We start from the raw sequence: 27,532 nt of genomic DNA, 5'->3' as shown, positions 1-27,532 counted from the left end.
GAGCGACTAAGCACATGCTCATTCTTATTAGTCAAGCCATTTGGAGTTGCTCTTTTCTGCCAACATGATGCAGTCTGTCTTCTAATTATTCCCTGTAGAAATTCCTGCCAAACACCTCCACAGAACTTTCACAGTGTAATAATAATTAAAGCAATAAAAAAGAGTGACACCTGAAACAAGAGCTCAATATCAAAGTAAACAAATAGCCCAAGTCAGAACATACAACAGCATGCACTGGGAGGATGTGTGAAATCTCCACTACAAACTAAAAATATCAGAGACTGGTTTAAATCAGAGCTGCTGCCCCAGTGAAATGAGTTGTTCTGCCTCCGTGAATGTGGACGAAGGGCTTGCCTCTTCCTACCACATCCATCTTCAGAGTCATTGACTGGAGTGTCAGGCGCTTCAGCCATGGGTGGTCATGGCCTCAGGCACTGACTTGGGACAATCACAGTGGCCCCGCTGTCTGGGTACAGACAGGTTCCCACAAGGACACCGAACATTAAGGCTCCATAAGACGTGCTTTCATACAATCCATGTTGAGACATGTTCTGACAAAGAGCAGCTCAGGAGAGGTGTTTAGTCTGCTGCATCAGAGATTTACGTTTTTCCTTTTAAAAATATTATCTTCGCACTATAAACATAAGCCTTAGAGTTTTATATAGTTTATTTATATTACTATATCCACCAGAATTGTTGTGAAGGAAGAAATCAACCATCGTACCTCTGAGTTATTAAACAGAATGCCTTCAATGTGTGGGGGGATTAAATAAAGCCGAGAAGGGCAACAATGGGAGATGAACTTGAACTTGAAACCTGAGTTGGCCCCAGATGGGCTGTGGTGTGGTCTGGGGTAAACCACTTAATCCCTGTGAGGCTCAATTTTCTTACTGCACAAAGGGGATAATCATGCTGCTTCCCTCTCCAGATCTCTGAGGGAATTAGATTGTACAATACATATAAAGTACTCACACAGTGCGGAGCATTTACCAAGAGCTCAGAAAGTGCTGGTTTCACACCGGCTTATCCCAACCTGAAAAGGAGAAGGTAGTGGCAGAGGATGAGAGGGTGGGAGGGCATCACAGACTCAATGGACACGAATCTGACCAAACTCTCGAAGACAGTGAAGGACAGGGAAGCCTGGTGCGCGGCAGTCTGTGGGGTTGCAAATAGCCAGACACAACTTAGCAACTGAACAACAACTGATTCAGAAATTTGCCAAGGCCTCTTTCTGCTCAAGCTAGAACTCACGTTGTACACCCACATCTACCTAGAACAGCACACAAAGATCATTTAAATAATCTCTGTTCCCCCATGCAATGGAAACTGGGTGTCTAGGCACTGTAGTTTAGTACTTCATCTCCAGATCAGGAGAGAAACTTGACATCACATCGCAGCATGTAACTGAGGACTTCCTGAGGGTGCTGCCATTCTGGTCTTTTGTTTCTACCTGCATTTCCCCCTCAAGCCACGTCATGTGTGGCTTCCTACCACCAGAACAAAGCGATCTGGTTTGAGAAGTCACAGAACTTGAGGAAATGTGGTTTTTCATCACCTTTCTATCAAATAGATGTAACACTTTCCCTGTTGGAATGTAGAAAACACCACTTTAAGGCTTTCACACTTCCCCACTGTAGTTAGAAATATTAACAGTTTGCATTTCCTTCTACAATATTTCTGCCTGCAGAAAAGGCATCTGGGAATTTTAATCTTAAAATAACAAACACTGCTTTAAAGAACTGCTGGGAAGAGGAGAAAGAAAGGGACTCAGAGGAATGAAAGATAAAAGAAGTGTGGGGACAGACTGGTGGAGTCAGCGTGACTCACATAAACATACTATTGGTTGAATTACAAAAATCAAGGTCAAAAGACCCCAAAAGGCATTTAAATGTTTATTTTATTCTAAAATCCTTTTTTTTTTCCCCCGTTTGCTTCTGTGTTCATTTCTGCATAAGGTCATCAAAGAAGCTAACTCTGGGCTCTAAATTGCCCTATTTATAGAAGAACTAAGTTAAAACACACATACAGAAGCAAAAAATTGGGGCACGGTAATGACTCATTGGAAAAGACCCTGCTGCTGGGAAAGATTGAGGGCAGGAGGAGAAGGGGCCGACAGAGGATGAGATGGTTGGATGGCATCACCCACTCAATGGCCATAAGTTTGAGCGAGCTCTGGGAAGATGAGCAAGCTCTTGGTGATGGATAGGGAAGCCTGGTGTGCTGCAGTTCATGGGGCTGCAGAGTTGGAAACAACTTAGTGACTAAACTGAACTGAACTGAACTGAATGTTGAGAAAGGAATAGTCAAGGAAATAGTATTGACCACTGTTATCCTGTCTTCCCCATTTTTCATCGTGTGCCTAATGAATCATGTGGCTAATGAACCTGTGGTTTGAATAATGCTGCATTCATTGGGAAAGTGGGAAAGTGTTAGTCGCTCAGTTCTGTCTGACTCCTTGCAACCCCATGGATTATAGTCCGCCAGGTTCCTCTGTCCATGGGATTCTGCAGGCAAGAATACTGGAGTGGGTTGTCATTTCCCTCTCCAGCGGATCTTCCTGACCCAGGGACTGAACCTGCATCTGCACTGCAGGTGGATTCTTTACCTGCTGAACCATCAGGGCAGCACCAATCTGAAAAGCCCCAAGTTCAGCTCTTTCAGCCGAGGAACACAAGCAGAGGATGTTCACCCTGATAGGACAACAGGGTCTCTTCTTCCTTCCCTGGACCAGCCCCATCCATCCACCAGACTGACGATGGAGGGCCTGAGGAGTCCCAGTGATGCCCTGGCACTCTACACCAGGACCCACTGGCCTCTACATCAGGGCCTATGTTGTTCCCTACTTCTGATCAGTGCTTCCTAACAACCCAGTCACTGCTTTACTCCTCTATTCCATTCTCTAGTCTAGTCTTTCAAGGTCCAGGCCCTGATTATCTTTCCCGGTAGATGTTCGGAAACCTGCCAGCTCATTGTCCTGCTCCCCACAAGAATCAAGGTCTCCAGCTTTGCTTCTGAGACATACTTTGCTATTTCCCCTCTTAGAAAATCTAGAGGCTAATCTATCTCCACACTTCTGACCCATTATTCATCCCTCACTACCTTTAAATACATTCACCATGGACACATGATGGTGTGTCTGAGCACACTTTCTAGATGCCCCCTTGAGAATTACAATACTAATTACAACTCCTGACAGATGTATCTAGCTTTTTTTCTTTCAAGGCTTGGAGGGATATGTTTATGTAAATAGCTAAAGAAACTTAAAATGATAGCCATTGTTGACTTTATTTCCCAGAAAAGAAAGTGGGCTTTGCCATATGCTTAGGTTCAGTGCAATAGCTAAAGTTATTAACATAAATTGTATAGAAAGGAACTGCAAGAAATACATTACTGTCAAGTTCGGTTGGGTTTGTTGTGTATGAAGCGGCTGCATCAGAGGGTTACAGCAGAGGAAGCCTGGAGCCTAGGACATGGATTTGGGGGCAGGGTGGGGATGGGGCGGGTAGTTAAGTAAAGGGTGTGTGCATGCCCGCTGCTGAGTGCTTGGGAAGGGATGCGGAATGCTCAGATGATGGTTTAGACACAGGGTGTCTCAGCAGTCTTCGTTCAGGAGACAGAAGGGGGTGAGGGAGTCATTGGTGAGAAAGAAGCAAGATGAGCCGGAACATGAGAAATGGCCTTATATATTCTTTATATAACTTTGGCTATATTCTGTAATGATACCCTTTTAGATTCCTTAGGTGCATTACAATCTGACTTCCACCAGGGCAAGGACAGAACCTGGGACTTATGACATTGGGAAACACAGAGTGAAGATATATGAGGAATATTGTTTTCAGAACACCCTTATCTGTAGCTCTGTGCCTGTTCTGGAGATGGAGCTTTTTGTGTCACTGTGGCCCTCGTGGCTCAGATCCTTCAGACAAGAGTACTGTGTTCTGTCCTCCCAAATACAATTTCAAACAGCAAAGTCTGAAATTATCTGTGATTTCAGAGGCACTATGCACCTGATAATTAACAAAAAGAATTAACAAAAAGTAATTCTTATAAGTTCATTACTGTAGTTTATTTTAGATTTATTTTCTAAAGAAAGAAATGATCATTTAATCATAATTGTGAGGGAAGAGCTAGCCAAGTAAAGATGATCTCATTCTTAGAACAGTAGGATTTGCTTCATTAAATATTATAATCTTACCATACAAAAAGGATTTTATTTCCTTCTCTGAAAATCATCACCATTTAACAAATGCTTACTATTTTTACTTAACAGAGAGAATTTATTTTTAAAATGTTTTTGTGCAAAATTTCAATCTCTGTGGATGTTCCTCGATGTTTAATAACATGAGAAGTATTACAATCATAGCTCCAGTCTTGCTAATTTTATAAAATATTTAACCTCATGTTTACCATGGAAAGAACCAGGATTTTTCCTTCTCAAAATGCCTTTGTTTCTAACCTCATGATTACAATTGTCCCTAAGTTGTCATCATTTTGACGAGATGATAAGCACTCCACATTCTGAATTTGTGAAGGTGTATTAAGTGTAACTTTGTCCTTGTGCAGGGTCTCTTGGATACCAAGCTGAACAAGAGCTAGCAGGCCTGTTACCCTTTCATACAGTTTATCTGCGATTCCTAAAATCTGGTTTCCAAATTCAGCAAGAATCAATATTTTATCATTGAGAGGTGGGCTTGTATAAAGCAAGTGACTTTAGGGGACCCTGAGAGTTTACACCTATCTATTAACGTAAAGGCATAACCTCAGTCCTTGTCAGTGCAGAAGCATGTCCCCCAGTATATATTCACATTACCTGACAGGAGGTTGCAAGCAATTTGATCAATAAGACCTTAAAATACATCTTTTCTTAGAAATCACAGGATCATTAGTTTTCATGGTGTCATTGAATTGTCCCTGTTGGATTAACTAATTGATACTCATAACAATATGTTACTCATTTTTACAAGGGAAAAAATGAGAATGTATCATTGCTTTCCAAGAACTAGAAAATCTGTTATGGATGACACAAGGAATTATCTTGTTATGGTTGCGCACAGGGAAGAGTAATTTATGTGTTTGTAAGCATTCTTTTCCCATTTATCACTCATCATCACTCATTATATGATATTAATTTTAACAGAGCATGATTAAATAGTCACTCAGTGTGTGACTAAGATGTATGGCAGAGAGGAAGGGAACTGATATTTAAGTCTACTAGCTTTGGGAAAATGACAAATTCCTTTGCCCACCTCCCCTTTTTAAAATATCAATATTTTCACCCATAATGCCTTCACTCCCTTTTTAAAAGTATCAATACTCCCATTCATAATGCATTCACCCTTGAAAATGTTTGCTTTTTGAGCAGTAAGACTATCATAGCAACACTTTGCTTTGAAGAGAAAAATGAGCAAATTCAATAGAAGCACAGCTGTTATCATGTGCAGACACTCTTGCCTCTTGTCTTTCTGACTCTCCAATACTTGCCTTCCCACACCTGATCTTTCACGCCATCAACTCTGAGGCTGAATTTCATCCCTATAATGCTTTATCTTGTCTCTGCTATAAGGTATCCTAAATCAGTTGGATTATTTAGGGACACATTTTCTAGCTAATTTGTGGGCTTCCCTGGTGGCTCAGAGGTTAAAGCGTCTGCCTGGAATGCGGGAGACCCAGGTTCGATCCCTGGGTCAGGAAGATACCCTGGAGAAGGAAATGGCAACCCACCCCAGTACTCTTGCCTGGAGAATCCCATGGAAGGAGGAGCCTGGTAGGCTGCAGTCCATGTGGTTGCAAAGAGTAGAATACGACTGAATGACTTCACTTTCTGTCTTTCTTTCTAGAAAATGGCAGGGAGGTCCAGCCCTCTGACTACAGTTTATTGAAAATTCAACTACATCCAAAGTCTAGGGACCTTTCAGTGACCCTGTTGCTGATGTCCTGGTCCAGGCCCCCATCACCTCCTGTTGGATGATGGCAATAGTTTCCTGACATCTTCTTGTTTTCACGTCCTTAAGGGCAGCCAGAAGTATATTTTCAAAGTTTAAGCTGGATCATGTCACTTCCTTACTCAAAATTCCACAGTTATTCCCTAGTTAACTTAGACCAAAATTCAGAACCCTACCACAGCCAACAAAGCTCTGTATGAACTTCTCTGACTATCCCTACAGTCTCCTCTGTACTCCTTCTACTACTGCCATGCATGTAAGAGGTGTGCAAAACGATAAAAAAAAGAACATAGCTGAGAGTCAGCTCTAACTATGCCCACTTTGTGAAACACACTTCTGGACTTTTGGTTTATCATCTTCATCCAAAAAATACAGATAATATCTTCCCCCATAGAATTGGTATGAGGATCAAATATAGGTATTGTGTCTTGCACAGGGTGGGGAATAAATTCATGGCTATATTTTGAAGCACTGTTTTTGCTAATTTGTTTGACCGGTTGGTTTGCTCAGAGAACCCTAAACATGGGCTATTCTATAGCTATATAAAGAGAGATCAGAAATCTCCATATGCAGTAGTGAATCCCTGTAAAATAGCTATCCTTTTTTGCATCATTACTATGGAAGAAGAACTGAGACATCAAAAGTAAGAAGAAACTCCAGAGCATCTTCTTAGTACCTGAGAATCACTGAAGGTCTCCTACTGCTGCTGCTAAGTCACTTCAGTCCTCCTATGGGAGCTTATACTCTGCAATCTTCCTGGAACATGGAGCAGTTCCTTAACTCAACCCATCAGTTTGCTTTTCAAGGATTTTATGAACTGACCTTTGCATTTTCTTTCCTTGCTTCCAGAGCTTTCCTGAAATCTTAGACTCACTAATTCCAGGCTTTGTTGTTGTTCAGTCACCCAGTCTTGTCCGACTCTTTGTGAACCCATGGACTGCAGCACACAAGGCATCCCTTTCCCTCACTATCTCCCAGAGTTCATGTTGACTGCATCAGTGATAATGTCCAGCCATCTCATCCTCTGATGCCCTCTTCTCCTTCTGCCCTCGATCTTTCCCAGCATCAGGGACTTTTCCAATGAGTCATCTGTTCACATCAGATGACCAAAATACTGGAGCTTCAGCTGCAGCATTAGTCCTTCCAGTGAATGCCCAGGGTTGATCTCCCTTAAGATTGACTGGTTTGATCTCCTTGCTGTCCAAGGTACTCTCAGGAGTTTTCTCTAGCACCACAGTTCTAAAGCATCAATTCTTTGGCATTCTGCTTTCTATAGAGTCCAGCTCTCACAACCATATGTGACCATTGGGAAGACCATTGCCTTGACTATACAGACTTTTGTCAGCAGAGTAATGTTGTTGCTTTTCAACACACTGTCTAGGTTTATCATTGCCTTCCTGCCAAGAAGCAATCATCTTCTGATTTCATGGCCAGGCTTACTATTGAACAATTTAAATTTCTACTTTGTACTATTTTCCTTAAGTATTTCATGTGGCCTATTTTTTTTCTAGACATTTTAATGCTGCTAACTACAATGTAATGCAACATAGGTGCCAAAATACCAGAGAACATTAGGAAAATCTAAATGTCATTAATAAGAGCCATGCATCCCTGATCTTACTTGAAATATAAAAATGTTTAAGCTCAATAAAACCCAACTTTCTTCATCAGCTTGGAGACAATTCTAATAAATTCATCAACCTGATGGGCTATGGGGTTAAACAGTTTAAGGAACAGGAAGGTATAGCAGAAGAAACTCTTGTTTCAGTACAGGAAAATCAGATCACATCCTTTCTTCCCATTAGCAGCCAAGGAAATTCAGCACACTCTAATGCTCTGCCATCATTGCCCTTTTCAAGAAGAAACCCCATTATGTCAAAAAGTGAAGCTCATCTTGCACCCTGTGGGCCATTCAGGTGCACAGGAAAAGAAGTGGGATTGTTATTAGTCTCCATGATAATTACAGTCAAGATCATAAACATTTGAGGTTAAAATGTCTTATCAACAATACAGATTGCTCGATTTGTATGCTTGACAAACAGTAAGGGAAACTTCATTTGGTCCTAATTGACCAGTCTGGTTTGTGATTCCTCCTAGAGCAGAAGCCAGAATCTATTCAGTAATAACCCAGCCCTTGTCCTGCCTCTGTCCCAAGTCAGCCACACATCTGTAGAGACTGCTCCAACCACACTTCAACATCAGTGAAGTTACAAACAGGATCACTGAATCTCATTCAGTAAGTATCTTTCTGACCTGGAATGTGCAGCACATACAGATGTGATGAGGTACTAATTTAATATGATAGAAGTGAATACAAATTAAAGCAGACTTCCTGCTGCTCAGACATCTCCAAGAGTTATTTATAAGGAAGTAAAAGACAATCAGTTCTCCTGTATTATGTTTCTTGTTAATAGAATGACTCACCTGTTAATACTAGATGGAGTCTGAGGGTCAGTGCTTCCAGCACCACATATGTTGTAGCCTCATTTCATGTATATTCTACAAGTTTAACTTACAGATGCCAGCCCTCATCTCTCTTTGTTAGCAATTGTACCATCACTAAAACATACTGCCAGGTACCACCTCAGATATGATTGTCAGTAATGTATTTTCTTGAAGACACTAGTGATTCTACCTATTAAAATAATTTCTAGGGGTGGTCCTAAGATGGTGGAGGAATAGGACGGGGAGACCACTTTCTCCCCCACAAATTCATCAAAAGAACATTTAAACGCTGAGTAAATTCCACAAAACAACTTCTGAATGCTGGCAGAGGACATCAGGCACCCAGAAAAGCATCCCATTGTCTTTGAAAGGAGATGTTTTACCAACAGTGCTGTATAGAAGGAGAAGTCTTGAGACTACTGTAAAAATAAGACTGAAAACCAGAAGCAGGAGGCTTAAGTCCAAATCCTGAGAACACCAGAGAACTCCTGACTCCAGGGAACATTAATTGATAAGAGCTCATCAAACGTCTCCATACCTACACTGAAACCAAGCACCACCCAAGGGCCCAACAAGTTCCAGAGCAAGACATACCACGCAAATTCTCCAGCAACAAAGGAACACAGCCCTGAGCTTCAATATACAGGCTGCCCAAAGTTACTCCAAAACCATTGACATTTCATAACTCATTACTGGACACTTCATTGCACTCCAGAGAGAAGAAATCCAGCTCCACCCACCAGAACACCAACACAAGCTTCCCTAACCAAGGAACCTTGACAAGCCACCTGTACAATCCCACCTGCAGTGAGGAAACTCCACAATAAAGAAAACTCCACAAACTGCCAGAATACAGAAAGGCCACCCCAAACTCAGCAATATAAACAAGATGAAAAGACAGAGGAATACCCAGCAGGGAAAGGAACAGGATAAATACCCACCAAACCAAAAAAAAGAGGAAGAGATAGGGAATCTACCTGATAAAGAATTCCAAATAATGATAGTAAAATGATCCAAAATCTTGAAATCAAAATGGAATCACAGATAAATAGCCTGGAGACAAGGATTGAGAAGATGCAAGAAAGGTGTAACAAGGACCTAGAAGAAATAAAAAAGAGTCAATATATAATGAATACTGCAGTAAATAAGATCAAAAACACTGTGGAGGCAACAAATAGTAGAATAACGGAGGCAGAAGATAGGATTAGTGAAGTAGAAGATAGAATGGCAAAAATAAATGAATCAGAGAAGAAAAAAGAAAAACGAATTAAAAGAAATTAGGACAATCTCAGAGACCTCCAGGACAACATTAAACACCCCAACATTTGAAACATAGGAGTCCCAGAAGAAGAAGACAAAAAGAAAGACCATGAGATAATATTTGAGGAGATAATTGTTGAAAACTTCCCTAAAATGGGGAAGGAAATAATCACCCAAGCCCAAGAAACCCAGAGAGTCCCAAACAGGATAAACCAAAGGCGAAACACCCCCAAGACACATATTAATCAAATTAACAAAGATCAAACGCAAAGAACAAATATTAAAAGCAGCAAGGGAAAAACAAAAAATAACACACAAGGGTATTCCCATAAGGACAACAGCTGATCTTTCAATAGAAACTCTTCCGGCCAGGAGGGTATGGAAAGACATATTTAAAGTGATGAAAGAAAATAACCTACAGCCCAGATTACTGTACCCAGCAAGGATCTCATTCAAATATAAAGGAGAAATCAAAAGCTTTACAGACAAGCAAAAGCTGAGAGAATTCTGCACCACCAAACCAGCTCTCCAACAAATACTAAAGGATACTCTCTAGACAGAAGACACAAAAACAGTGTATAAACTCGAACCCAAAACAATAAAGTAAATGGCAACGGGATCATACTTATCAACAATTACCTTAAACGTAAATGGGTTGAATGCCCTAAACAAAAGACAAAGACTGGCTGAATGGATAGAAAAACAAGACCCCTAGATATATTGTCTACAAGAGACACACCTCAAAACAAGGGACAAATACAGACTGAAATTGAAGGGCTGCAGAAAGATATTACATGCAAATAGAGATCAAAAGAAAGCAGGAGTAGCAATAATCATATCAGATAAAATAGAGTTTAAAACAAAGGCTGTGAAAAGAGACAAAGAAGGTCACTACATAATGATCAAAGGATCAATCCAAGAAGAAGATATAACAATTATAAATATATATGCACCCAACACGAGAGCACCACAGTATGTAAGACAAATGCTAACAAGCATGAAAGGGGAAATTAACAAGAACACAATAATAGTGGGAGACTTTAATACCCCACTCACACCTATGGATAGATCAACTAAACAGAAAATTAACAAGGAAACACAAATTTTAAACGATACAATAGACCAGTTAGACCTAATTGATATCTATAACCCCAAAACAATGAATTTCACCTTTTTCTAAAGCACACATGGAACCTTCTCCAGGATAGATCACATCCTGGGCCATAAATCTAGCCTTGGTAAATTCAAAAAAAATTGAAATCATTCCAAGCATCTTTTCTGACCACAATGCAGTAAGATTAGATCTCAATTACAGGAGAAAAACTATTAAAAATACAAACATATGGCAGCTAAACAACATACTGCTGAATAACCAACAAATCACAGAAGAAATCAAAAAAGAAATCAAAATATGCATAGAAACAAATGAAAATGAAAACACACCAACCCAAAACCTATGGGACACTGTAAAAGCAGTGCTAAGGGGAAGGTTCATAGCAATACAGGCATTCCTCAAGAAACAAGAAAAAAGTCAAATAAATAACCTGACTCTACACCTAAAGCAACTAAAAAAGGAAGAAATGGAGAACCCCAGGGTTAGTAGAAGGAAATAAATCTTAATTGCTTGGGGCTGGTGCACTGGGACGACCCAGAGGGATGGAATGGGGAGGGAGGAGGGAGGAGGGTTCAGGATGGGGAACATATGTAAACCTGTGGCGGATTCATTCTGATATTTGGCAAATCTAATACAGTTATGTAAAGTTTAAAAATAAAATAAAATTAAAAAAAAAAAAATTAGGGCAGAAATAAATGCAAAAGAAACAAAAGAGACCATAGCAAAAATCAACAAAGCCAAAAGCTGGTTCTTTGAAAGGATAAATAAAATTGACAAACCAGTAGCCAGACTCATCAAGAAACAAAGGGAGAAAAATAAAATCAATAAAATTAGAAATGAAAATGGAGAGATCACAACAGACAGCACACAAATACAAAGGATCAAAAGAGACTACTATTAACAATTATATGCCAACAAAGTGGACAACTTGGAAGAAATGAACAAATTCTTAGAAAAGTACAACTTCCCAAAACTGAACCAGGAAGAAATAGAAAATCTTAACAGACCCATCACAAGCATGGAAATTGAAACTGTAATCAGAAATCTTCCAGCAAACAAAAGCCCAGGTCCAGATGGCTTCACAGCTGAATTCTACCAAAAAATTAGAGAAGAGCAAACACCTATCCTACTCAAACTCTTCCAGAAAATTGCAGAGGAAGGTAAACTTCCAAACTCATTCTATAAGGCCACCATCACCCTAATACCAAAACCTGACAAAGACGCCACAAAAAAAGAAAACTACAGGCCAATATCACTGATGAACACAGATGCAAAAATTCTTAACAAAATTCTAGCAATCAGAATCCAACAACACATTAAAAAGATCATACACCATGACCAAGTGGGCTTTATCCCAGGGATGCAAGGATTATTCAATATCCACAAATCAATCAATGTAATACATCACATTAACAAACTGAAAAATAAAAACCATATGATTATCTCAATAGATGCAGAGAAAGCCTTTGACAAAATTCAACATCCATTTATGATCAAAACTCTCCAGAAAGCAGGAATAGAAGGAACATGCCTTAACATAATAAAAGCTATATATGACAAACCCACAGCAAACATTATCCTCAATGGTGAAAAGTTGAAAACATTTCCCCTAAAGTCAGGAACAAGACAATGGTACCCACTTTCACCACTACTATTCAGCATAGTTTTGGAAGTGTTGGCCACAGCAATCAGAGCAGAAAAAGAAATAAAAGGAATCCAAATTGGAAAAGAAGAAGTAAAACTCTCACTGTTTGCAAATGACATGATCCTCTACATAGAAAACCCTAAAGACTCCACCAGAAAATTACTAGAGCTAATCAATGAATATAGTAAAGTTGCAGGATATAAAATCAACACACAGAAATCACTTGTATTCCTATACACTAATAATGAGAAAATAGAACGAGAAATTAAGGAAACAATCCCATTCACCATGGCAACAAAAAGAATAAAATACTTAGGAATATATCTACCTAAAGAAACTAAAGACCTGTATATGCTGCTGCTAACTCACTTCAGTTGTGTCCGACTCTGTGTGACCCCATAGACAGCAGCCCCCCAGGCTCCACCACTCCTGGGATTCTCCAGGCAAGAACACTGGAGTGGGTTGCCATTTCCTTCTCCATATATATAGAAAACTATAAAACACTGGTGAAGGAAATCAAAGAGAACACTAATAGATGGAGAAATATACCATGTTCATGGATTGGAAGAATCAATATAGTGAAAATGAGTATACTACCCAAAGCGATCTATAGAGTCAATGCAATCCCTATCAAGCTACAAGCGGTATTTTTCACAGAGCTAGAACAAATAATTTCACAATTTGTATGGAAATACAAAAAAAAAAAAAAAAAAAAAAAAACTCGAATAGCCAAAGAAATATTGAGAAAGAAGAATGGAACTGGAGGAATCAATCTGCCTGACTTCAGCTCTACTACAAAGCCACAGTCATCAAGACAGTATGGTACTGGCACAAAGACAGAAATATAGATCAATGGAACAAAATAGAAAGCCCAGAGATAAACCCACTCACCAATGGACACCTTATCTTTGTCAAAGGAGGCAAGAATATACAATGGAGAAAAGACAATCTCTTTAACAAGTGGTGCTAGGAAAACTGGTCAACCACTTGTAAAAGAATGAAACTAGAACACTTTCTAACACTATACACAAAAATAAACTCAAAATGGATTAAAGATCTCAACGTAAGACCAGAAACTATAAAACTCCTAGAGGAGAACATAGGCAAAACACTCTCCGACATAAACCACAGCAGGATCCTCTATGACCCACCTCCCAGAATATTGGAAATAAAAGCAAAAATAAATAAATGGGACCTAATTAAAATTAAATGCTTCTGCACAACAAAGGAAACTATAAGCAAGGTAAAATGATAGCCTTCAGAATGAGAGAAAATAATAGCAAATGAAGCAACTGACAAACAACTAATCTCAAAAATATACAAGCAACTCCTGCAGCTCAATTCCAGAAAAATACACGACCCAATCAAAAAATGGGCCAAAGAACTAAATAGACATTTCTCCAAAGAAGACATATAGATGGCTTAACAAACACATAAAAAGATGCTCAAGATCACTCATTATCAGAGAAATGCAAATCAAAATGACAATGAGGTACCATTTGATGCCAGTCAGAATGGCTGCGATCCAAAAGTCTACAAGCAATAAATGCTGGAGAGGGTGTGGAGAAAAGGAAACCCTCTTACACAGTTGGTGGGAATGCAAACTAGTACAGCCACTATGGAGAACAGTGTGGAGATTCCTTAAAAAACTGGAAATAGAACTGCCTTATGACCCAGCAATCCCACTGCTGGGCATGCACACCAAGGAAACCAGAATTGAAGGAAACAAGTGTACCCCAATGCTCATCGCAGCACTGTTTATAATAGCCAGGACATGGAAGCAACCTAGATGTCCATCAGCAGATGAATGGATAAGAAAGCTGTGGTACATATACACAATGGAGTATTACTCAGCCATTTAAAAGAATACATTTGAATCAGTTCTAATGAGGTGGATGAAACTGGAGCTGATTGTACAGAGTGAAATAAGCCAGAAAGAAAAACACCAATACAGTATGCTGCTGCTGCTGCTGCTGCTAAGTTGCTTCAGTCGTGTCTGACTCTGTGTGACCCCATAGACGGCAGCCCACCAGGCTCCCCCATCCCTGGGATTCTCCAGGCAAGAACACTGGAGTGGGTTGCCATTTCCTTCTCCAACCAATACAGTATACTAACACATATATATGGAATTTAGAAAGATGGTAATGATAACCCTATAAACGAGACAGCAAAAGAGACACAGATGTACAGAACAGTCTTTGGGCTCTGTGGGAAAGGGAGAGGGAGAGGGTGCGATGAATTGGGAGAATGGCATTGAAACATGTATAATATCATGTAAGAAACGAATCACCAGTCCAGGTTCAATGCAGGATACAGGATGCTTGGGGCTGGTGCACTGGGATAACCCCGAGGGATGGTACAGGGAGGGAGGTGGGAGGAGGGTTCAAGATTGGCAACATGTGTACATCCATGGCGGACTCATGCTGATGTATGGCAAAACCAATACAATATTGTAAAGTAATTAGCCTCTGATTAAAATAAATAAATTTAAATTTAAAAAAGTAAAATAAAATAATTTCTAGCAAGTTTGAACATGCAGTTTCTTGTAGGGCAGCATATCATATTTATATACACCTACTTCATTCGATGCAAAAATCACCAGACAAAATCACCTAGAAAATGCAGGAAGCTATTTTGTATAGTGTAGGTAATATGTTCTGATAAAAATTCCTTATTTTTTAAATACTCATGTTTGTGGCATAAAATATTACAGAAAATCCTATTATATTGTTGGAGTTTTCTGAAAGGACTTCAATCGCCCACACAGATTATCCAAACTTCCCAGAATACAAAATTTCAGCACCCAATTTTATTTTCCTAGAATGCTTACAGTATTCAGAAGTGACCTAAAGTATCATTTTAGATGATTAACCAGATATTGAGTTGAAAAATATTCTTCCCATATTAATTAATGAATATATAATAGGTAATTTTATTTAATTTTAGTGCATTAAAATAGCTAATAAAGTTACAAAAATTGTTCTTGGTAAGTTTGTATTAAAGGGTCATAAAATTATTTTCAGAGCTATTTAAATAAACTTTATTTAGGAATCATTTTTGTCATTCAGTGGCTCTCATCTGATTCAACCTACACAATAAGTAGTTTGAGATGAAAAGTAAAACAAACAAGGGAATTTCAGGGTCACAGGGCTGTGAGACAGCTGTGTGCATTTCCTAGGTGGGGTGCCTTCCCTGGAAGCCCACTGCCTCAGCTGTTTCACTGCCATTGAGTAGTTGTGGGAAGAGAATGGACCAACAAGTAAGAGGCCAGGCTCCAGGCTCAGAAGATTATCTCCCGAAGAACCTTGGCTATGGTTACTCACACATCGAAATGCCCAGAAACAAACAGACCAGAGACTTTCCAAGCTGTTTGAGGAAAATGTATGACCAACATATCCCCAAGTGTAGTTTTCAAAAACCTGTGCCTATTCAAATAATCACCTGGACCCTAAACCCAGGGAGAAGAGGAGCTAGAAAAGCCCAGCAAAGTCAATTCCAGATGTTTCCTTCCAGAGAGTCTGTTCAGGGACCATGGATGGTGGTGGAGAGGGAGTTTTCCCCAGGAGATGGAACCAGGATGCCAGGTGGGCTAACTGAAGAACTGGCCCTGCCCCCCTAGTACCATAGACAGCTCATCGTGGACAGTAGAGCTGAGCCTGTCTGGCTCCACAGAACTGTAATGCAAGACAGAAGAGAGGAGGGTGCAGAAATGCAGCAAGGGTGAGACAGAGAAGTTTCTCCTCTGGCCGTGAAGAACCCCCTTTCCAACAGCTGCAACCCAAGACATAGGATGTGCCAAAAGTTGGTGGTAGGAGTCAGGAATTGCTCTTAGGTAGCAGCTACACAACAAGGAAGACTTCCCTGTAGCTCAAACGGTAAAGAATCTGCCTGCCATGCAGGAGACCAGGTTTCAATTCCTGGGTTGGGAAGTTCCTCTGGAGAAGGGAATGGCAATCCACTTCAGTATTCTTGCCTGAAGAATTTCATGGACAGAGAAGCCTGGTGGGCTACAGTCCGTGAGGTCGCAAAGAGTCGGACCCGACTGAGCAACTAACACACGCACACAATAAGGAAGAAGGAAGAGGCTGCTGAAGAGACTCACTTGGGAAAAATCTTATTAAGCAATGATCATATGAAACTTTTCATATATATCCAATCACTATCATTGTTCATGGGTTCTGCTGTCCTTCCAACATCATAACATAATTTAGACAAGTTCTCTGTGACTCTATAGCAAAGATCACTTCCACAGGGTCCAAAAGCATGTCTCTCACTTCCACTTGAGGCCTCACCGGAGGCACCTTTAACACACATATTCCTAACAGCACTGTGTTCACGATGATATGTGTGTTCTCTAAGGTGCTAGAAATATTTCTGTGCTCTTCTCCCTTCTTTCTGAGGCCTCACCACTATTACCTTTAACATTCATAGTTCCATCAACAATCTCTTCAAGGCAATCTATGAAGCACCTCAAAACTCTTACAGCTTCTATACAGCTTTAAATTTCAAAATCACTTCTTTATTTTTGGATATTTTTGTGGCAGCAGCACCCTGTTTTCTGGTACCAGAATATGCCTTAGCATCCTAGGTCTACATGTATATTCAATTTCCTGTCTTGCTAAATAAAAGTATAGGTTCCATGCATGCTAAGTTGCTTCAGTAGTGTTTGACTCCTTGCAAACCTCCTTGCAAACTTAGCCTTCCAAATTCCTCTGTCCATGGAATTCTCCAAGCAAGAATACTGGTGTGGGTTGCCATGCCCTCCTCCAGGGGTAGGTTCTCTAAAGCAAGAAATTGTTCCGTTTAGTTATCTACTGTATCACACTGCCAAGATTCCAGAACACAACCTAGCATATTAGTACTCAAAAAATGAATGCATGAACTAATAAAATCAAGCACAAAGTAAAAAATTGATGTCATTCTTTTCCTATAGGGATCAAACATTGGGAAGCTGAGGAACAGTAAAAACTTTGGGCACTTTAAATGCAAATTAGTTTTTTCTTTCAAAATCTATGTATATTACACCCTCTTCCCTTCTACCCCACCACAGAATGAGGTGCTATTTCCGGAGAGTAAAATAGCTTCTGAAAATGAATAAGTTCTCTATGCTGGGAGGAACAAGGATGTCACTCCAAACAGTGAGAGGACACCTGGTCAAATCAAGAAGAAAATAATTGACTCATTCAAAATATTTGTTTTTGATATTGACCAGAGCAGGTAAGTGAATTGTCAGTTTCATCTCCATTGTTACTTGCAACTGGGCTTTATGCAGATATATTACAAATCATCAATTAAAATACTGTCAATTTTTTCAAGTCATTATTCTCAATCTTCTGACTATAAGTCAGAATACATAAAAGGTGGAAAAGCTACAGATAAATAAAACACAGTAACTCTTAGTCTAAGTTACATATAGATTTAGTAACACTATTCTTTATTGCCTTCCTCTATTGCTATATTAACAGCAAACCTGGGCTCAACTTCTTAACTTAGAAAGATGATTATGATTTATGGTGATCAGTAAGTCAATTAGTTTTCTTTTCATTACATTTTTTGTATAAGCAAATTAGCACAGATAAAAAAATACCCTTTTATGAAGCCTTATAGAATAAGAACAAAATGAAAACTATAGTGATGTAGTTTACCAAAAAAGTTTTAATAGCGACATAAAACTGGTACTTGGGAAAATGCAATATAAATTTTTAAGTAGGATATAATACAAATCAGGCTTCCCTTGTGGCTCAGCTGGTAAAGAATCTGCCTGCAAAGCTCAAGACCTGAGCTCAATTCCTGGGTTGGGAAGATGCCCTGGAGAAGGCAATAACTACCCACTCCAGTATTCTGGCCTGGAGAATCCCATGGACTTTATGGTGTCACAAAGAGTCGGACATGACTGAGTGAATTTCACTTTTCAATTATACAAGTTCGAAAAGACTGGAATATTATTTGAATAAATGGTCATAAGGAGACTTTCATATCTAGTGAACAAAATTAAAATGAAGGCAAAAAGTTTAAAATTATCACAGAAAATTATTTAGTTATTCTGGAAAATATAGGCACCAAGCCATTCTCTTTGCTCATTGAGCTAAACAAGTCAAGAAAATGAAAGTATTGGGAGCTGAATTATACTGAAAATGTAAACATTCAGAAAATTTTTCATTCATTAAAGTTGCCTTTTCATTATTACCTACAACACATGGAAAATTAGATACAGTGGGAAAGACAATCTCAACATCAGTTCACTTCAGTTCAGGCACTCAGTCGTGTCTAACTCTTTGTGACTGCATGGACTGCAGCACGTGAGCCCTCCCTGTCTATCACCAACTCCCAGAATTTACTCAAACTCATGTCCATTGAATCAGTGATGCCATCCAACAATCTCATCCTCGGTCATCCCCTTCTCCTCCTGCCATCAATCTTTCTCAGCATTAGGGTCTTTTCCAATGAGTCAGCACTTCGCATCAGGTGGCCAAAATATTGGAGTTTCAGCTTCAACATCAGTCCTTCCAATGAATATTCAGGACTGATCTCCTTTAGGATGGACTGGTTGGATCTCCTTGCAGTTCAAGGGATTCTCAAGAGTCTTCAACACCACAGTTTAAAAGTGTAAATTCTTTGGTACTCAGCTTTCTTGGTGGTCCAACTCTTACATCCATACATGACTACTGGAAAATCCATAACTTTGACTAGACGGACCTTTGTCGGCCAAGTAATGTCTCTTCTTTTTAACATGCTCTCTAGGTTGGTCATAGTTTTTCTTCCAAGAAACAAGCGTCTTTTCATTTCGTGGCTGCAGTCACCATCTGCAGTTATTTGGTGAAAGTGAAGTGAAGTCGCTCAGTCGTGTCCGACTCTTTGCGACCCCATGGACTGTAGCCTACCAGGCTCCTCTGTCCATGGGATTTTCCAGGCAATAGTACTGGAGTGGATTGCCATTTCCTTCTCCAGGGGATCTTCCCGACCCAGGGATCGAACCCAGGTCTCCCGCATTGTAGAAAGACACTTTACCATCTGAGCCACCAGGGAAGTTATTTGGTACCCCAAGAAAATAAAGCCTGTCACTGTTTCCATTGTTTTCCCATCTATTTGCCATGAATTGATGGGGCTGGATGCCATGATCTTTGCTTTTTGAATGTTGAGTTTTAAAACAGCTTTTTCACTCTCCTCTTTCACTTTCATCAAGAGGCTACTCAGTTCCTCTTTGTTTTCTGCCATAAGAGTGGTGTCATCTGCATACCTGAGGTTGCTGATACTTCTCCCAGAAATCTTGATTCCAGCTTGTGCTTCATACAGCCCAGCATTTCACATGATGTACTGTGCATGTAAGTTAAACAAGCAGGGTGACAATATACAGCCTTAACGCACTCCTTTCACTATTTGAAACCAGTCTGTTGTTCATGTCCGGTACTAACTGTTGCTTCTTGACCTGCATACAGATTTCTCAGGAGGCAGGTCAGGTGGTCTGTTATTCCCATCTCTTGAAGAATTTGCCAGTTTATTGTGATCCACACAGTCAAAGGTTTTGGCGTAGTCAATAAAGCAGAAGTAGATGTTTTTCTGAAACTCTCTTGCTTTTTCTATAATCCAACAGATGTTAGCAATTTGATCTCTGGTTCCTCTGCCTTTTCAAAATCTTCCAGCTTGAACATTTGGAAGTTCTTGATTGAGGTACTGTTGAAGCCTGGCTTGAAGAATTTTGAGCATTACTTTGCTAGCATGTGAGATGAGTGCAATTGTGCAGTAGTCTGAACATTCTTTGGCATTGCCTTTCTTTGGGATTGGAATGAAAATTGACCTTTTCCAGTCCTGTGGCCACTTCTGAGTTTTCCAAATTTACTGGTATCTTGCATGCAGCACTTTCACAGCATCATCTTTTAGGATTTGAAATAGCTCAGTTGGAATCCCATCACCTCTACTAACTTTTTTCCTAGTGATGCTTCCTAAGGCCCACCTGACTTTAGACTCCAGGATGTCTGGCTCTAGGTGAGTGATCACACCATCATGGTTATCTGGGTCATGAAGATATTTTTGTATAGTTCTTCTGTGTATTCTTGCCACTTCTTAATATCTTCTGCTTCTGTTAGGCCCATACCATTTCTGTCCTTTGTGTGCTCATCTTTGTTACCTTGGTATCTTTAATTTTCTTAAAGAGATCTCTAGTCTTTCCCATTCTATTATTCTCCTCAATTTCTTTGCATTGATCACTGAGGAAGGCTTTCTTATTTTTCTTTGCTATTATTTGAGTTTCTGCATTCAGATGGGCATATCTTTCCTTTTCTCCTTTGCCTTTCAATTCTCTTTTTTTCTCAGCTATTTGCAAGGCCTCCTCAGACAACCATTTTGCCTTTTTTTGTTTTTTTTCTTGGAGATGATCTTGATCACTGCCTCCTGTACAATGTCACGAACCTCCATCCACAGGCACTCTGTCTATCAGATCTAATCCTTTGAATCTATTTGTCACTTCAACTATATAAACATAATGGATTTGATTTAGGTCATACCTCATACCTGAATGGTCTAGTGGTTTTCCCTACTTTCTTCAATTTAAGTTTGAATTTATCATTAAGGAGTTCATGATCTGAGTCACAGTCAGCTCCTGGTCTTGTTTTTGCTGACTGTATAGAGCTTCCCCATCTTTGACTGTAAAGAATATAATCAATCTGATTTCAGTATTGATCATCTGGTAATGTCCATGTAGAGTTGTCTCTTGTTTTTTGGAAGAGGGTGTTTGCTATGACCAGTGCATTCTCTTGGTCATAGCCAATCTCAACACAGTTTCAGTAAAAGTGGTGCTGAACTCTCTGAAATGTAGCTAATCCATGTGAAGATGAACCAGACATTATTTACCCAAATAAACTTGTATTCATGTAACCTGTATTCTTGTTTGGGGAGATAATGTTCATGGAGCAGGGAGGTAAGTAGACTCAGCTAGTTAGTGGGAGAGCTGGGGTTTGAAGGGATGGCAGTTGACTCCAGAATCTCCACCCACCAAGCACTGCCTGCACCATGTGTGCAACCAACCTAAGCAACAGCCTTTGACCTGGTGACTTCCAAGTTTGGGTAACTTTCTGCATCTTGAATGTTTCCTTCAATGCAGCTTATGAGGGAGAGGGAACGAACAGGGTGACACCAAATGTTACCCCAAACAGACATGCTGAACAGAAGGTTGTTTCTTGAAATTCCTTTAACATTCTTTTTGTTTTAGTACTCTGATAGCAAACAAAACTTGCAGATCACAAAAGAAGTTTAAAAAAATAAACCATTGTATTAAGAGAAAAAACACCATTAATAAATTGACTTCAATGGTTTCTGTCTTCAGCCTATGTCCAATACTAACTGGGCTTCCAGTATCAGCATTTTCATCCTTAATCCTAAAGCTTGTAATGATGTAATATGAATAGTAATTAACATTTTAATACTATTATTATATGCATTAAATGCCTATTAATATTGAAAGTGAAAGTGTTAGTAGCTTAGTCATGTCTGACTCTTTGTGACCCTATGGCCCCCTCAGTCTATGGAATTCTCCAGGTAAGAATACTGGAGTTGGTAGCCATTTCCTTATCCAAGAGATATTCCCAACCCAGGGATCAAACCCAGGTCTCTGCATTGCAGGCATATTCTTTTCTGTCTGAGCCACCAAGGAAGCCCCCTGTTAATATCAGCAGTGTTAACATTAATACTGTTTACTAATGTGATTTACACTGGAAACTGAATTGTATTTCCTTAAGCAAAAATTGGGAAACGAGTATGACAAAGTTGTATATTGTCACCCTGTTTATTTAACTTATATGCAGAGTACAACATGTGAAATGCCAGGCTGGATGAATCACAAGCTGGAATCAAGTTTACCAGGAGAAATATCAACAACCTTAGATATGCAGATGACTCTACTCTAATGGCAGAAAGTGAAGAGGAACTAAAGAGCCTCTTGATGAAGGTAAAAGAGGAGCATGGAAAAGCTGGCTTAAAACTCAGCATTCAAAAAACTAAGATCATAACATCCAGTCCCACTACTTCATGGCAAATAGATGGGAAAACAGTGGAAACAGTGACAGGCTTTATTTTCTTGGGCTCCAAATCACTATAGATGGTGAGTGCAGCCATGAAATTAAAAGACACTTCCTCCTTGGAAGAAAAGCTATTACCAAGCTACACAGCATATTAAAAAGCAGAGAGACTACTTTGCCAACAAAGGTCCATCTAGTCAAGGCTATCGTTTTTCCAGTAGTCATGTATGAATGTGAGAGTTGGACCATAAAGAAGGCTGAGTGCCAAAGAATTTATGGTTTCTAATTGTGGTGTTGGAGAAGACTCTTGAGAGTACCTTGGACTCTCAAGAGATCAAACCAGTCAATCTTAAAGGAAATCAACCCTGAATATCCACTTGAAGGACTGAAGCTGAAGCTCCAATAATTTGGCCACCTGATGCAAAGAGCTGACTCATTGGAAAAGCCCCTGATGCTGCGATAGAGTGAAGGCAAAAGGAGAAGAGGGCAACAGAGAATGAGATGGTTATATAGCATCACCAACTCAGTGGATATGAATTTGAGCAAACTCCAGGAGAGAGTGAAGAACAGAGGAGCCTGGCATGCTGCAGTCCATGGGATAACAAAGATTCAGACATGACTTAGCGACCAAGAAGAAGAGAAGTGAAGCCGTTCAGTCGTGTCCGACTCTTTGCGATCCCATGGACTGTAGTCCACCAGGCTTCTTTGTCCATGGGATTTTCCAGGCAAGAGTACTGGAGTGAATTGCCATTTCCTTCTCCAGGGGATCTTCCTGACCCAGGGATCGAACCCAGGTCTCCTGCATTGCAGGCAGACACTTTACCCTCTGAGCCACCAGGGAAGCCCAAGCGACCAAACAACAACATAAAAAATTTTAATTGTATTATCAATGAAATGCTGTATGCACATTGTATTGTTTCCTTGATGGATTTTTTAAAGAAGTTGCATTCTGCTGTGAAATTGAAGGAAATGAGACAGATGAAATTCATGAGAAATGGTAAATAAAGATTGTAAGGCAGTAAGTAAGCTAGTAGCTTAGGAAATATCAGTGAAGCTCATGGTCTGTATCAAGTATAGAGAATGCATACACAGCTGCTAGCCACAAGCAGAATCCAGCAGACACTTAGATGGTAAGTTAGTAACTTCTAAAACATGGTAACAGTAGATTGAATCAATACCAAACATGATGGATAAAAGAAGAGTGTTGCATATAAATAGGAATGATGGTGGGACAAGATTTTGATCACACCACGTCTAGGCTGACGGCAGCTACCTCCAAAAGCAGCACAAGTGGCTCCTCCCCAGGAGGGTCCCATCCCAGCTCTGTGTGCTCTGAGCTAGACAGGGCTAGTCAGCCATCTAACTGGCAGTCAGACTGTACAGGGCATGCACGATTCTGCTTTTCTCTGATGGGCAAGTATAGGTCAGAGCCTAAGACACCTTTCATCCCTGGGCCTCCTCGCTCAGACCTCTACACTAGTCCCTGTAAGCACAGCACCAGAGAGGAAGATTGATGTGCAGAGAGGCAAGAGGTGGGAACGCTGAACACCCAAGATGCCGTCACTGACTGGCACCCCATCCCATTTCTTTCTCCTCACTTTTTCTTTTCTTCAACTTTTTCTTAATTTCCATTCTTTGCTACAAAAGTACTAAATAGTGAAAAAGTTGAAGAAATGCTAAGGTTTTAAAAAACCTATGTAATTCAAGCAATTTTATCTTGTCTGTGAACTCTCAATAACTTGCCTGGTATTGTATTTTGAGGCTGACATTTCATCAGGGAAATTTTCAACATGATTCCAATCTTTAAAATAAAAGTATAGATGGTTTGCTGCAAATTAATAAAACATTAACATAAGAAGTGGAGAAGGCAATGGCAACCCACTCCAGTACTCTTGCCTTGAAAATCCCATGGACGGAGAAGCCTGGTGGGCCGCAGTCCATGGGGTCGCTAAGAGTCGGACATGACTGAGCGACTTCACTTTCACTTTTCACTTTCATGCATTGGAGAAGGAAATGGCAACCCACTCCAGTGTTCTTGCCTGGAGGATCCCAGGAATGGGGGAGCCTGGTGGGCTGCCGTCTATGGGGTCACACAGAGTCGGACACGACTGAAGCGACTTAGCAGCAGCAGCAGCAACATAAGAAGACACAAAAGTCCTAATCTCGTTGTCCAAATTTGAAATAGCATCAAGTTATTACTAAAAACTGAAGAAATAAATCAATGCTAATATCAGATATTTAAGATTTAGGGTAGAAAAAGAAAATAGGAGAGAAAAAGGACAGTAAAAAGGCACAAAGAAATATAGGTCAAAAATACCAGTATGTTTTTGAGTTTCTTTCCCCAAAGTTTCAAAACTCCCAACTTTTATTTTAAGTGTTTTGATTAAAGTTTGATAAATTTCCCCAAAATAGCAACAAAATATGTGCAGATGTTGTTTTAAACGTGACAGTGATTCAGAGTTAAGCTCAGAGGAGCTGATGCTGCTCTTCAGTACCTGGGGACTGTGTTCTCAAGCTGAGAACACAGTTGATTTAGTATATTCCTGTTATATCACTCAGCCAGGTGGCCACCTACTGGTATCAATGTTAATACTACGGAGAAATCTTATTCCCTTAGGCCTGACCCTATTTCCAAGTCTCATATTTCATTGCTCACTGTCTTAAGAATTTTTGACTCTGGATAAGGAGTCAAATTAAGGAGGGAATTAGCTCAATTAAAATATCTCCTGGTGGTCGTTTAATTAACTGAGCCCTTAAAGCTACCAAAGTCTTGTGAACTTTACTTCGTATTCATCTTAGTGTGCAGGTTACTTATTGTGAACTTCATGAGATACTTTCTGACACCCTAAAGTGAGCTTGGATAACACGCATATGAGGATGTAAATGATGAGTATTGAAAGACAGGAAAGGGAGAAAGAATAAACACTGGGAACATTCCCATGAATGTTCTGAGCATGGAAAAGTCATGCCAGAAAGAAGTCAAATATCTAACAGAAAAATAGCTTGTAATAATACATCTTTGTATATGCCTGGTCCCTGAACATAGTTTCATCTCTGTGACAGCAGGACATTAATTAATGCAGAGAGGTGCCTTCAAGGTCTCCCCCTGTGTTATACCAGCCTCTCCAATGTTAGCTTGACCTCTAATTCCAATCCCCACTTCTGGTCTGCAAAGATCAGACCACATTTCAGCTTCAAAGGCAAGGGTCTCAAGTTAAAGACATATGACAACCTTACAAAACCAGTAAAAGCAGAAACTTTTCTTCTAAATTTACAAAACAAAGTTAAATCTTTGCACCTTTAGTCTGTAGATGCAAGCCCACTTTCATCTCCGAGGTCTCCATTAATGAACAGCGAACAGGTAAATACCTAACAAACCTCAGTAAGGCTAACTGATGATGCCATCAACATATGATGCTGATAAAGACTCCCAACCACCCAGAGAGCAAGGTTATGATAATAACTGAAGAGACTTGATCATAGGAAAACAGTATTTGAGAAGCTATCACTTTGGGGGGAAAAAAAAGATTGCACAGTGCTTCTAAGGAAAGCACTCTAATGGACTTTACTCATTCATTCATTCATGCACTCATTCAACAAATGTTTACTGAGCTCCAATTACATTCCAGGTTCACTGCTAGGCCCTGGGGATTTATTGCAAATACAATTTCCATCTTTAATGAGTCTATGTGTGTATTTGTCTTTCATCTTCCTAGAATACATGTGAATCAGTTCTAATGAGGTGGATGAAACTGGAGCCTATTATACAGAGTGAAGTAAGCCAGAAAGAAAAACACCAATACAGTATACTAACGCATATATATGGAATTTAGAAAGATGGTAACAATAACCCTGTGTACGAGACAGCAAAAGAGACACTGATGTATAGAACAGTCTTATGGACTCTGTGGGAGAGGGAGAGGGTGGGAAGATTTGGGAGAAGGGCATTGAAACATGTAAAATATCATGTATGAAACGAGTTGCCAGTCCAGGTTCGATGCATGATACTGGATGCTTGGGGCTGGTGCCCTGGGACGACCGAGAGGGATGGAATGGGGAGGGAGGAGGGAGGAGGGTTCAGGATGGGGAGCACATGTATACCTGTGGCGGATTCATTTTGATATTTGGCAAAACTAATACAATTTTGTAAAGTTTAAAAATAAAATAAAATTGAAGAACAAAAAAAAATAATAATTAATTAATTAATTAAAAAAAAGAAAAAGTCAAAAAATTTTCCTTCGTATTTTTCTCAGGATCCAAAAGTACAACTTTTCTTTTTTCATCCCAGGCCATTCTCATCCCTCTTTGAGGAACCTTCTGCATTTTCTAGGTTTGCCTACTCAGTAGCTGGGCTTTGTTATTCTGATCTAAACAGGAGGCATAGAGAAAGTCTGAACCTAGGCAAAGAGAACCTAGATTCATACATGCCACAGGGTGTGTATTAATCCATCACTCGAGAGGAGGCAAGAGTTTTAATACACACTGAAGACCAGAGATTTTAACAGGGGGACAGTGGGTAAAAATAAATTATGTGGAAACCAAAAAAAAAAAAAAAAGAAAGCTGGGTAAAGACGAATACAGATGGATTAAGAGGAAAGTTGAAACAATTTTAAATACCCAGCAATACAATTACCTCTGCTGAAGAAAAATCCTGAAAATCCCCTAGACAGCAAGGAGATCAAACCAGTCAATCTTAGGGGAGATCAACCCTGAATATCCACTGGAATATTGACTGATGCTGAAGCTGAAGCTCCAGTATTTCATTCATCTGATATGAACAGATGACTCCTTGGAAAAGTCCTTGATGCTGGGAAAGATTTGAGGGCAGAAGGAGAAGAGGGTGGCAGAGGATGAGATGCCTGAACAGCATCACCGATGCAACGCACATGAACTTGGGAAAAGTCCAGGAGACCATGAGGGGCAGGAAGGCCTGGCGTGCTGCAGTCCACGGGGTCGAAAAGAGTCACACATGACTGGGCAACTGAACAACAACAACACAATTACCACATTGATATCTCCTTGGGCAATTTGTACATGGACTCAGATCACTTCTCAAGGGTTTTTCCACTTGATGAGTTTATATTTTGAGCTAACGCCACCCATTACCTCAACTTCA

At 39.9% G+C, this 27,532-nt stretch overlaps 1 non-coding gene across 1 annotated transcript; it reads left to right on the top strand.

The window, feature by feature from the left end:
- Nucleotides 1-5,619: 5,619 nt before the first annotated feature.
- On the top strand, nucleotides 5,620-5,692 carry TRNAS-GGA (transfer RNA serine (anticodon GGA)). The gene has a single exon. It is a non-coding gene; the product is annotated as a tRNA-Ser (tRNA).
- Nucleotides 5,693-27,532: the final 21,840 nt, after the last annotated feature.

This window comes from Bubalus kerabau, chromosome 4, assembly GCF_029407905.1.
Source record: "Bubalus kerabau isolate K-KA32 ecotype Philippines breed swamp buffalo chromosome 4, PCC_UOA_SB_1v2, whole genome shotgun sequence".
In the NCBI taxonomy this organism is placed as follows: domain Eukaryota; kingdom Metazoa; phylum Chordata; class Mammalia; order Artiodactyla; family Bovidae; genus Bubalus; species Bubalus kerabau.
This window is presented reverse-complemented; position numbering and strand designations above follow the sequence as displayed.